Source organism: Rhincodon typus, chromosome 14 (assembly GCF_021869965.1).
Source record: "Rhincodon typus isolate 14 chromosome 14, sRhiTyp1.1, whole genome shotgun sequence".
Lineage (NCBI taxonomy): Eukaryota > Metazoa > Chordata > Chondrichthyes > Orectolobiformes > Rhincodontidae > Rhincodon > Rhincodon typus.
Window position 1 is genome coordinate 29,429,578 of NC_063345.1, and position 13,176 is coordinate 29,442,753.

Below are 13,176 nucleotides of genomic sequence, written 5' to 3' on the forward strand. Positions count from 1 at the left end.
GATTCTGGACTCTGGACTCCATGCCATGTCCCCATGGCATCCAGTCAAACAGGATCAAGATATCCTTCTGCTGTTTACTACCTACCATATCCCCACTCGCAGCCACATTTAACTCAGCTAATGAGTTGGTGCCTCAGATGCTTCATGAATTATTTCCCCTCGCCCTCACCAGCATAAAGGCAGAAATGGGAATGTTAGCTGATGATTGCATATTGTTCACCATTATTTATGACTACTTGGGTACTGCAGCGACCCAAATCCATATCCAACAGGGTCTGGACAAAATCCAGCTTGGATTATTAAGTGGTAAGTTATAATTACACTAAGCAAATGCCAGGGAATGACTATTCCCATTCTGGAAAATCCATTCATGTCCGCTTGCCATTCAAACACATTTCCATCTCTGAATCCCCAACTATCCTCATCCTGGGGGATTTCATTCACCAGGAATTGAACTGAGCCAGCAATATAAACAATGTGGCTATAACAGCTAGTCAGAGGCTTGGAATTCGGATTGGGTAATTCACCTCATGTCTCTTGCACCATATCTACAGGTACAATTTTGGGGTGTGATGAGGTATTTCTTCCCTTGTCTGCATTAGTGTAGCTCCAATAATGCTCAAGAAGCTCAACATTATCCAGGACAAAGCAGTCACTTGATTGGCACATTCACTCCCTTCACTACAAATGCACGGTGGTAGCAATGCGTAACATCTCCAAGATACACCACAAATCATACCAACGCTCCTTTGGTGACAGCACATCCCAAATCAGTGACCTCTACCATCTAGAAAGCCAAGGGCAGCAAATAGATAGAACAACCTCCATGTGCATGACCCTCTCCAAGCCACACAACATCTTGACTTAGAACTATATCACTAGGTAAAAAATTGTGGAACTCCCTTTCTACCAGAACTGTGGGTATCCCTATAACCAAGAACCATAGTTGTTCCAGAAGGCAGACCACTACCATCTTCTCCAGAGCAATTCGAGATGAGCAATAAATGTTAGCCTAGCCAGTTACTACTTCATTAATACATTCTATAAATGAATTAAAAAATCATGTTTCATGTAATGAATAATGGGTGCTACAAACCAAAGTGAAAGCTCTGCAACAGAGCTTGAGGCGAGTCCAGCAGTGCATTATGTACCAATGTTCTCTCCAAACAATTAACCCACATTAGGTTAGTAAATTCCTTGCTATGCTGCTGCTGTGTCCTTTAGTCTAGCCTCTGACTATTCTTCCTTATTTTGGTTCAATTTCTTCAGAGCCACATACATGAATGCTTCTTGGTTTCCAGGGGAAAGATAGCCTCCAACCTAGATTCTGACCTAGTTACTTATGCATTCAAGGATGCTTCACAAAATTTGGGAACCCACTCCCGCATTGTGCCGTTTCTTCACTCCCTCAACATCAATTACTTACTGCCTTTTGTTGATCATCCTTTAAGCGGGTCTTTAAGAGCATGAAGCTACGCACACCAATGTTAGCCCTGCATATTGGTAGCATCAACTCTGTGTAACCAGCCATTCGGTTGTCAGACAGACACTTGGCCCATACGATGATTATGCAGATGAAGCATCAGCACAAAATTTACCTGCTATATAACTCAAAGAAAAACCAGCAAGGGAAGCTCATGAAACATGAGACCTGATATTTGTGGAGTCAGGCTGAATCTGGAGCTTTTAAAAATGGTGAGCCAGCTCTGATTCCAGGACCACCACTGCAATTTTTACTAATCCTGGATAAAATGGTGACATGTCTGTGTTCCAAACCTGGCTGATTCCATTGCAAGACTGAATATTTCATCTCCCTTCTGCCACCCTGACAATTGTTTTGAAGTTCAGTTGGTTTCTCTGGGACTCACGATTTACAGCCAACACCCCACCCCCCAACCCTGCCCGCCCCACCCCACCTCCCCACTCCAAAGATGTCCTGTACCTTAGCCTGGGTTTGGGAACCTTTTGATATACATATTTAAATGGCCATACCTAGGCCCCCATTTCCTTTATGCTATCTATTCTCACCATGTCAACATCATGACTCCAACCCCGCACCCAGGTCTGTGCCTTCCTGCATCCCCCATGTCCAATCAAGCAGTATGCACCTTAGGACCAATGAACCATATAATAATAATGGTAGTCTTGAAATGCTTATGAAATGAAACCCATTCATATTTTCAGCCGTGGAAGATTTACCCCACTTCATAGCTCTTAAACACGACAAAATAGAAATCAAGACATCAGAAAACATGGATCAAAGAAACAATAACTTATTATAACCTTATAAGATTTCTATCAAAGTTAAAATTCTACTTCAGTCTATGCAAACACTGACTGAGAAAATAATCCATTGGTGAGACTTAGGGCCTGGTCAGCTCACAAATTTATCAACAGAAGCAAACATGAAGAATGAGGAGGCAAGGAGCTGGTGTGGGGTGTTATGGTCATATGAGAGAGGCATTTAAGGGTCATGAGGAGTTGGTGTGGGGAGGGTGTATGAGGTGTGTAAGAGTGAGGGTGAGAGGGCTTAACAACCTTCAACGCAACTTGCACAATTTCCCAGAGAACTGAGGGTGCCATATTAAATAAACACTAGGCACTTTGTGGACATATTGGAATTGATTCCTAGGTCAGTGGGCCCAACTCAATCCCATACCCATCTTCCCTCAGTGAAGTTAATGTATGCAGAGATCATTTATGAGTCTGCTCAGCTGGAAATTTCCAAACTTAAGATCCAATCTCGTTAATAAAAATCAAACCTGGGAATCTCATATTCAGAATCTGGGACTGATCAGGACTAGTTAGGAGGCTAACCTTGTCATTTAATGGAACTTAAAAAAAAGTGATAGAGATGAAAATCAATCACAATAAATCTAAAATGCTTAAAGGGATGGAGAGAACTCATTCTTTTGTTTGTACAATTATTAGCAACAACAATTTCAAAAGCAACAATCCTTTTCCTTAGACTAATTTTATTAACTTACGATAACTTAAATTAAAAATGAAATGAAGTACATTTTGTTGAGAATGCTCCTGATAAATATTTGAACGATGTATTTTCTTGGAAACCTCAGGCTAACAAGTTAATATTATTGAAGCTTCACTTAAGGAATAATAAACAGGACATTTACACAGCTTCATCTAGAAACATAGAAACATAGAAAATAGGTGCAGGAATAGGCCATTTGGCCCTTCAAATCTGCATCACCATTCACTTTGATCATGGCTGATCATGCAATTTCAGTACCTCACTCCTACTCTCCTTCCATGCCCCTTGGTCCCTTTAGCCACAAGGGACACATTCAGCTCCGTCTTGAATATATCTAATGATCTGGCCCCAACAGCTTTCTCTGGTAGAGAATTCCACAGGTTCACAACTCTTTAAGTGAAGAAATTCTTCCTCATCTCAGTCCGGAATGGCTTACCCCTTAGACTGGTTGAGAATAGCTGAAGAACTGAAGATTTAAATTCTCAGAAATTCTGCTGTAAAGTTTTAATTGTTCAGCTTATTTTCAATGTAGCAACAAAGCATGAAATAAACATTACTCAAAATGTACACAGTATCCATTGTCTAGAAGAGTGAAAGCCAGAATGATGGACGTCTCTGCCTGAAAGCCAGAAAATGAAAACAGTCTGCAAGATTCAAACTGGCACTTGACAAGAAAAACAAACCAAATTGGGGGACAAAGTTCACTAACTAAAGTTGTTGAACTCAATGTTGAGTCTAGAAGGCTGCGAAGTGCCTAAGCAGAAGATGAGGTGCCATTCCTCAAACTTGCATTAACCTTCAATGGAACACCGCAATAAGCTCAGAACAGAAATGTGAGCATGCGAGCAACATTGTATGCTTAAATAGCAATCAACCACAAGCTCAGGGTGATACTTGCTGCTAAACAGAGGTGTTCTCCAAGCATTCACCCAATCTGGTTTTGGTCTCCTTGGTTCAGAGGAGATTGTATCATGGAAAGCTAATACAATATACTAACTTGAAACAAGTACAGGTAAATTTATTAGTTCAGCCAGAAGGAGTCTTTGGGGCTTTGTGCAATAAGGAGATGGGAGGAAAAAAGTGTGTTACCAATAGCTGCATGGGAAAGTGCTGTGAAAATGGGTTAAGATGTTAGAGGTGATTGAGAAGTGGACGAAGAATTTGCAGAAGGAATGGTCCCTTTGGAATGCTGATAGGAGAAACATCAGATACCATGTATACCTTGACCAATGATTACACCTTTATTTGCAAGTGTGAAATTCCTACCATTCATTATCCAAATTAATGGTAATAGACAGATATTCTGTTGTTGAAGTAAGCTAGACAGTCAATAGATGGCTATATTTGAGCAAATATAATACTGAAGACTTCTATTCCTCAAATTTACAGACAACAAACCAATGGAGTGAAATGTACTTTCCCATTTAAGACACCTATTTTTTACACTATGTCTACATTTATCAGGAGGTTCACAAATTCAAGTTGATTAAATAAACATTGTACAAATGTCTAGAAATGTTGTTCTTCCAGTTATGACACTGCACAGCAGTACAAAACCACATAAACTAGAAAATCACTTGTGATAAATAACAATGGTTATGCTAACTATACTGAACCCAGAAATAGCAACAGCAATTGATACTGACATATATTTGCCCTCAGTACAACTGAACCAGAGAGATGAAGACAGAACCATTATCCAAGTGCTTGGTCACAGTCTGGTAAGCGTTTTCACATGCATACTAATGTAAGAATTAGGAGCAAGAATAGATCATTCGGCCCATTTATTCTTCCCTGCTATTGAACAAGGTCATGGTTGAGCTGATTGTGGCCTCAATTGCACATCCAACCTATCCTATGTAATCATTGATAGATACTTGAGTATCAAGGCAATCTACCTCTGCATTAAAAATATTCTATCACTACCTCCACTGCTCCCAGGGACAGAGTTTCAAGATTCAGAACACAGAGAAAAAAAATCTCATCTTTGTATTAAAAGGATAATGCCGAATTTTTAAACTGTGTCCCCTAGTTCTAGTCCATTCCCCAAAAGAAAACATCCTTTTAATGACTATCGTGTCAAGTTCCATCATGCTGTAATGGATAAAGGCTGAATCTGTTTGATCTTTCTTCATAAAATAATCCCTAAATCACGTGTCAGTCAAATGAAGATTATCCGAACTATTTCAAATTCATTTGTAGATATTTTTAATCAACCTGTTCAGACATGTTATGACATTTCTGGAGCAGGTGAAACGTGACTGTAGGCTCTCTGGATTAGATGTAGGGACACTACCACTGGAACTGTTCTAATGCCTTTATATCTTTTCTTAAATAAGATAACCAAAACAGTATACAGTACTCCAGACGTGGTTTCACTAATATCCTGTACAACTGCCATAAAATATCCCTGCTGTTGTATTCCAACTCTCTTGCAATAAATTACAACATTTGCTGTACCTGTAAATTAACCCCTCATCATAGAATCCCTACAGTGTGGAAACAGGCCCTTTGGCCCAACAAGTCCACACTGAACCTCAGAGCACCCACCCAGACCCAGACCCATCCCCCTAATTGACACCTCTCTGAGGACTATGGGCAATTTAGCATGGCCAATCCACCTAACCTGCACATCTTTGGACTGTGGTAGGAAACTGGAGCACCTGGAGGAAATCCACGCAGACATGGGGAGAATGTGCAAACTTGACACAGACAGTCACCTGAGGCTGGAATTGAACCTGGGTCCCTGGTGCTGTGAGGCAGCAGTGCTTGCCACTGTGCCACTGTGCCACCCCCTTTAAGATAAATGATAATTTATGATAAATGAAGCTGTCTCCCCACTTTCTTCAATGGAGGAGTCACAGTTGTTGTGCATAAATCAGAGGATTACCACAATTCTGGAATTCCAATGGAGACCTGCTTCTATCTAGCCAATTAATAATGATGGCCTAGGATGCAGGAATTCTAGCATTCAGAGTTCCAGTCCCAGCACTGCCCCTTTTTAACAGTGGTCTACTAAGGGTAGGCAGAGGCTCCAGTCATGTAAGACCATTGTGTAAATTTGATAACTAGGCTAGTTCCTAATAACTTCATGCATTGCACTTGTTTCTGACTGCTTCATTGTACCCTCACCAATGCTTTAGCAATATAAGTGGTAATAGAAATCGCCATATATTTCCAACCGATAAATACGTTTCAAAACACATTGTAACTTTGAAATTATTTTAACTCAATGTGAGTTACAGAAACTGTTTCTGTAACAGAAACTAAGGGTCTGACTGCAAACAAAAATATGAAGCACTCATTAACTGAAAACTAATTATGTCTCATGAAGTAATAAGTTTACTTTGCCCAGACAGTGAAAACTGCAAAGGCCGAGTAACAAATATTTTAGGTAAAATTTGTAAACATCACTCCACATTCCTACTACTTTTGAATCTGGAGAGAAAAAAAAATAAAGCTTGGAACATAATTCAGAGCTTAATGATTACTGTCCGGAAAAAGAGTTGATATTTGGGGCCAATGATGCTTGAATGATTAAGCCTTCATCTTTAATCTTCCTGGAGAACTGATGTATAGTTGCCACAAGTGAGCTTGGTGAGGTCAGATGTATTCACCGAATAAAGGTGATTTGTGGACATTTGCATGGCACACATGGCCTGGAACCCCAATGATTGACTTCAGGGCACCATGAATAGGGAGCAGAAAATAAAACCAGGATTCTCCTCGGTTTTTATTTCTATTCATGTTCACTGGGGTACATTCACCTGCAATGCTGAGTTTTTACCCATTTATTGAAGATGTTACAGGAAGGCCAAATTGGTAAGTAAACGGCCTATCGAGTGTACACTCAGATTTGCAGCTACTCAGCTGTTTGCTCTGAGCCTCAGGTGATGCTAGAAGTGCTTCAATTGGTTTCAGCACCTCTCAGCTGCAGGAAGACGAAGGCAAAATTTCAGCTTCATTCTTGTTCATTAACCTTATCCAACAATCACTTTTGATTAAATGCTGTAAAACGACCTGCAGATATGACAGCAGTCATAAGAACTGCTCGACCATCCCACAATCCCTCAACCACTCGACTTATAAAATTGTCAATGCTTACAGTCTGGGATTACATCAAAAAGAGTGGTCATTGGGCAAAATAATGTGGCTTCTGAGAGCACTATCACCACAATGTAGAAAGATTCAGAAGTTTAAGGGAAGAAAACATGGAAATGAGATAGAGAAAATAAAAAGAGACCAACAATCAGATGTGAACCACTTCTGATCAATGCACTATGCAATTTTAGTTCTCTAAATGCAACTCTCATCTTTAGGTCATGGATATTTTCTGAACAAAAATCCAAACTTTTCCCTGTAATTTTCAGTGGTCCTGAGTTTGTGACAAATAAAACAAATTCTGCCAATTCCGAAAATCATTTAAAAACAAGATCAGAAAAAACTTTTACTAGACAACAACTCTTACCAGAATATGATTTAAAAAATGTATCCAAAGATGGAGTGAGGAACTTCAAGCAATCACAATAACCTGAGAAAATGTACAGGGAATACCAATGAGAATAAAGACTGGCAAGTTTCCTGGACTTAGGGTCTTAAGCAAAATACTTACAGAAGTTGTGAATATATTGGTTGTAATCTTCCAAAATTCCCTAGATTCTGGGAAGGTCCCCTCAAACATAACAACTCTATTCAAGAGAGAAGGGAGACAGAAAGTGGAAAAATGCAGATCGGTTAATACAGCTGTCAATGGGAAAATGTTATAATTGATTATTAAGGGGGTAGTAGCAGGACATTTGCATCAGGCAGAGTCAACGTGATTTTTGAAAGAGAAATAGTCTTTGACAAATTTACTAATATTCTTTGAGGATATAATAAATAGAGTGGACAAAGGGAACCAGTGGATACAGCAGTTGGACTTCCAAAAGACAATCAATAACATTCCACAGAAAAAAGTTGCTTCACAAATAGGAACTCATGCTGTTAGTTGTGATATTTGAGCATGAATAGAGGCTTAACTAACTAATATATAGACAGTCAAGACAAATGAGTCAGTTTTGGATTGGAACATTATAATTGAACAAGAGGTAAAGCGGGAAACTGCAGGCTAGTCAGTCTAACCTCAGTAGTGGGGAAAATATTGGAAGCAATTTGGAGGGAAAGAATTAATCTGCACTTAGAGATGCAGGCATTAATCAAGACCAATCAGCACGGTTTAGTAAAGGGAAGGTCATGTTTGATTAAATTGATTGAATTTTTCAAAGAGGTGACCTGGTGTGTAGATGAAGGCAATACTTTTGATGTAGTCTACTTGGACTTCAGCAAGGTTTTTGAAAAGATCCTGCATGTAAAACTGATCACAAAGGTAAGAGACTATGGAATCCAAGGAAAGTTGTCAAATTAGATGCAGAATTTGCTGAGTTGCAGGAAGCAGAGAATGATGGTCATGGGTTAATGTGTGGCTGGAAGTCTGTGTCTACTGGAGTCCCACAGAGCTCATTGTTGTTTGTGGTGTATATAAATAATTTATACTTGGATGTAGGAGGGTTGGTTAGTAAGTGCGCAGGCTATCCAAAAATTGGTGAAGTGGTAAATAGTGAGGAGGACAGCCCGACATTACAAGAGAATATAGACAGACTAGTCAGATGGGCTGACCAGTGGCAAATGGAATTCAACCCAGATACATATGCAGTGATGAACTTGGCCAAGATAAACAAAGCAAAGTAATAATCATGAATAATAAGACCCTGAAAAGTAACAAGGATCACAGAGACCTTGGTGTGCATGTTCATTAGCCCCTTAATATAGCAGGGCAGGTGGATAAAGAAGGCATATGCGATACTTGCTTTATTAGTCAATGAATACAGTTTATATGAAGAGAGGTTATGTTGGAACTGTACAAAAATGTTGGTAAGGCCACACTTAAAGTATTGTGTGTAGTTCTGGAATCCATATTATAGGAGGGATATGATAGCACTGGAGAGGGTGCAGAGGGAATTTGCTAGGATATTGCCTGGTCTGAAGAGTTCCAGTAATGAAGAGAGATTGGACAGATTAGGGTGTTTTCTTTAGAGCAGAGGAGATTAACAAGGGACAGGATTAAGATAGATAAAATTAAAAGGGGCATAGATAGGGCAGACAGGAAGAAACTTTTCCCTTTGATGGAGGGATCAGTGACTGGGGACATAGATTTAAGGTGAGGGAAGAAAATTAATAGAAAATATGAGGAAAAGCTTTTTCATCCAAACGGCAGTGGCAATCTACCTGTAAAGGTGGTAGAGGCAGAAACACTAATAACATTGAATAAGTATTTGGAAGTACACTTGTGATGCCAAGGCATATAAACCTATTGGCTAAGTGCTGGAAAATTACATTAGAATAGTTAGGCGGTTGTTTTTGAGCAGCAAGGACATGATTGGCCAAACAGCCTTTTTCTGTGATGTAGATCTATGACCCTATGACTCCAACAGGTGGTGTGCCAAAGGGATCAATGCTGGGCCTCAAACTAGTTACAATCTATTTTAATGTCTTAAAACCAAATTAATTAAAACCAAAATACCCAATAATACAAAGATAAGTAGAAAAAAAAGTTACGAGGAAGTACAAAGCACCTGACAAGGGATATAGATAGGTTAAATAAGTGAACAGAAAATGGCAGCTGGAACATAATGTGACACTGTCCACTTTGGCAGGAAAATAGAAAAGCAGCCTATTATTTAAATGGGATAACAAGGTGTAGAGCTGGATGAAGACAGCAGGCCAAGCAGCATCAGAGGAGCAGGAAGGCTGACGTTTCGGGCCTAGACCCTTCTTCAGAAAATGGAACAAGATTACTGAATATTGTAGTACTGTGCAATCTGAGGATCATATAAAGCACAAAATATTAGCATGCGAGTATAATAAGGAGTTAGGACTTTATCTGGAATATTGACCTTTCTTGATAGAAGGATGAGGTATAAATGTGGGAAAGTCTTGCTGCTACTCACAGAGATGTTGAGTACAGTTTCGGTCATCTTACCTAAGGATGGATATACTCATATTGGAAGCAGTTCAGGGGTGGTTCACTGGGCTGATTCCTAGGATGATGGAGATAAGCAAGTTGGCCATATGCTCATAGGAGTTTAGAAAAATTATAGTACTATTGTAACATGTAGCATTCTGAGAGGCTGGACAATACGGATGCTGCAAGAATTTTTCCTCTTGTTAGGAAATCTAGAACTAGGAGGCACAGTTTTAAAAATCAGAGATTTCTCATGTAACAGGAATGGTGGAACAGATTTGATGGGCTAAATGTATGCACAGATGCTTTAAAGACATGTATTAAGAAACCAATCATGTTTATTTGAAAAGTTTTCAGTGAAATTGTTTAGCTCTCTTTTTTCTTTCAGATGTTGGCAATGACTTTGTATTTCTTGTCTTTTTCATGTGAAAATGTATTTTGAAGCAATTGAAGAAAATGAAACTACTCTGAGTGAAGATGCCATGCATACCACGTTATCCCAGTCACCAAACTGACACAAAGACAAATGATAAGTCTAAAATATAATGGCACTGTCATGAAAGGAAGTGTACATCTAACCTTTCAGAATTAATGCATTTTCTAAAGGGCTGTCTGTATAATTTACATGGACATTAATTTGTCAGTTTCTGGTCTATTTTCTGTCACGGTTAATAGTGCCCCAGGGTTTCATCTAACCAATGTAATTCAATGAACCAATAAATGGAAGAAATCCTCATCATGTAATTTAAAAATAAAGTATAAAACCAATTATTTTTCAAACAACATTTGCTGGAAAAGTCCATTTGTCTTCCTGACTTTGAGCTGCAAAACTACGACAGTCAGTTGTCAGCAACTTACATTTCTTGCTTTCTGTGTCCTTTTCGAGGATAGATCTTTTCCAAGGCAGCAACTGATGTAAAGGCCAGAGGAATTTCAAAAAACCTGACCTGAGGCAGGCAAAGTCATGTCTTTTGAAACAAAAATTATTTCAAAATCAAGGATGTAGGGCACCAACAACGTTTGAAAAGAACCAGAGAAATACAATTGCAAAATTGAGTAGGTGACAGCAACTTTGATTTTAAGAGGCCTAGAATGAGGAAGGCATACTAAGGGAAATAAGGGCCTTCACAGTTTTAAGATACTGGGAGAGAAGAATGATTCAGAGTAGGATTCTATCAATAACAATGGTTTCAATGCAGCAATGAGAATAGTGCATTGAAAGTTTCTTAGAAATAAAATAACAAAACCTTGAGTGGCAGGAATAGCAAACTACTTTTTTACAGTCTAAAGGCTGTATCATAATGTTATCCAAAGTGATGTTGGCTATTTCTTTCAATCGCAGGACATGGACATCACTTGAAGGGGGGGACACTTAGAACAGAATCTGCTTATTTGTTTATTGTTCGCCTTTGTTGTTGCTAAACACAATTGGATGTTTTCAACCATTTGAAGACTTTTCAATATGTGAAGCTCTTGCATTGAACACTGAGAAGATACTGGGGCATTAGGTAATGAGCAGCCATTGCTTTGATAGGGTTTTAAGATGGGATGCGGCTAAGGACGGAGCGGCTGTACAGCATTGTTCCTAAATAGCAATAAGTTACTTATACTTACAATGAAGTGTCAGTCATGCCACCTAAGTGGCCTAATTATTTTTGGATCTTCTCCCATTAGATGCATGGAGAAGGGCAACTACTGACTGACAGCACTTGACCAGGTGCGTGACTGTGCTTTAAAGATGGTGCTAGTGTCAGGGATCCATTGTCATCCTGGAAGTGGTGAATATTTCCGCTTGTGGTAAGATGGAAGATAGGACAGGTAGGGGACAAGGTGAGTTTCGAAGAATAGCATGAAAAGTCTTGCTTGGACTCATGGAGAGGAACCCTCCATGAAACTTGCCAAGATACCAGCCAATTTCTGCTAAATCTCAACCTTAAGTGCTGGACTTGACTACCAAAGCATAGCTGAAGTTGGGAAATTTCCCATCTCAGCAGTTTGCCTTGATTTCAAGGGATTTGTTAGACCCCATATCTACTTCAGGAATGTGGGCAAGGTATATAGTTGGGCCTGTTAACCCTTGAAAGGAATCCTGGGTGGCAGTGAGAGAAGGTAAATGCAGAGATAGAATAGTTTGAAAAGTCAAGCAGCTAGAACACCCGACTCAAATTTCTTGGACTTCCCCGCAATTGTTTTAGTTGCTGTTAGCTGCTTTAGCACTTTTCTCAACTCCACACCTACACCTCATTCCAATTCATACTGGCCTTCTGTAACCTTATAACCACTCATCCAGTATCCAATATGGGTGGATGTCAAAAACCACATGAAAATAACAAAAAGTTCTAAACATCTAATACAGCTTTGACACATGAACATCTGAAAGTGAAAAGAAAATTAAAAAAAAAACCTTCTCACAGTGTTCAAGGTACACAAAGTGGTTAATCTTTTATAAAGATGCACTTTTATTTAGATCTCACATCAAAGACAGCCAATCATTTCATTGGTTCTTCAAACTATTCATCAAATTGTGAATCCCAATCCCCTATGGAGATAATTGCAGTTTTTGAAAATCACCCATACATTCATTAGGACATAATAACATTGCTTGGGGAAACGCACAAAATTGAATGAATTTTGAACCACACCAGAATAAAACAGGCCACTTGATTGACACTGCATCCAAAAATATCCACTCCCTCCACCACTGATGCTCACTAGCAGCAGTGTGCACCATCTACAAGATGCACTGTAGAAACTCACCAAGGGTCCTTAGATAGCACCTTCTAAACTCATGACCACTTCCCTCTAGAAGGGCAAAAGCAGAAGATAAATGGGAACCTCATCTTCAAGTTCTCCTGCAAGCCATTCACCCTCCTGACTTGGAAAAATATTGCTATTCCTTCAGTGTCATTGGGTCAAAATTTAGACTTGCCTCACAAATTGCAATGTGAGTCTACCTACAGCACACTGAGCTGGCTTGTTTTTGTTCATGCCGGAAAGAAAACAAGTCAGCTCAGCAAGCAAGTCAACAACCTTACCCACAATCCAAGCTACAAATCTTTGCAAAAACCTTAAACACCTACAGCACATGGACTGCAGTGGTTTCAAGAAGGCAGTTCACACCACTTTCTAAAGGGCAACTAGTCAAATGCAGCCATGATGATAAGGGCAGTTACTTCACCTCACT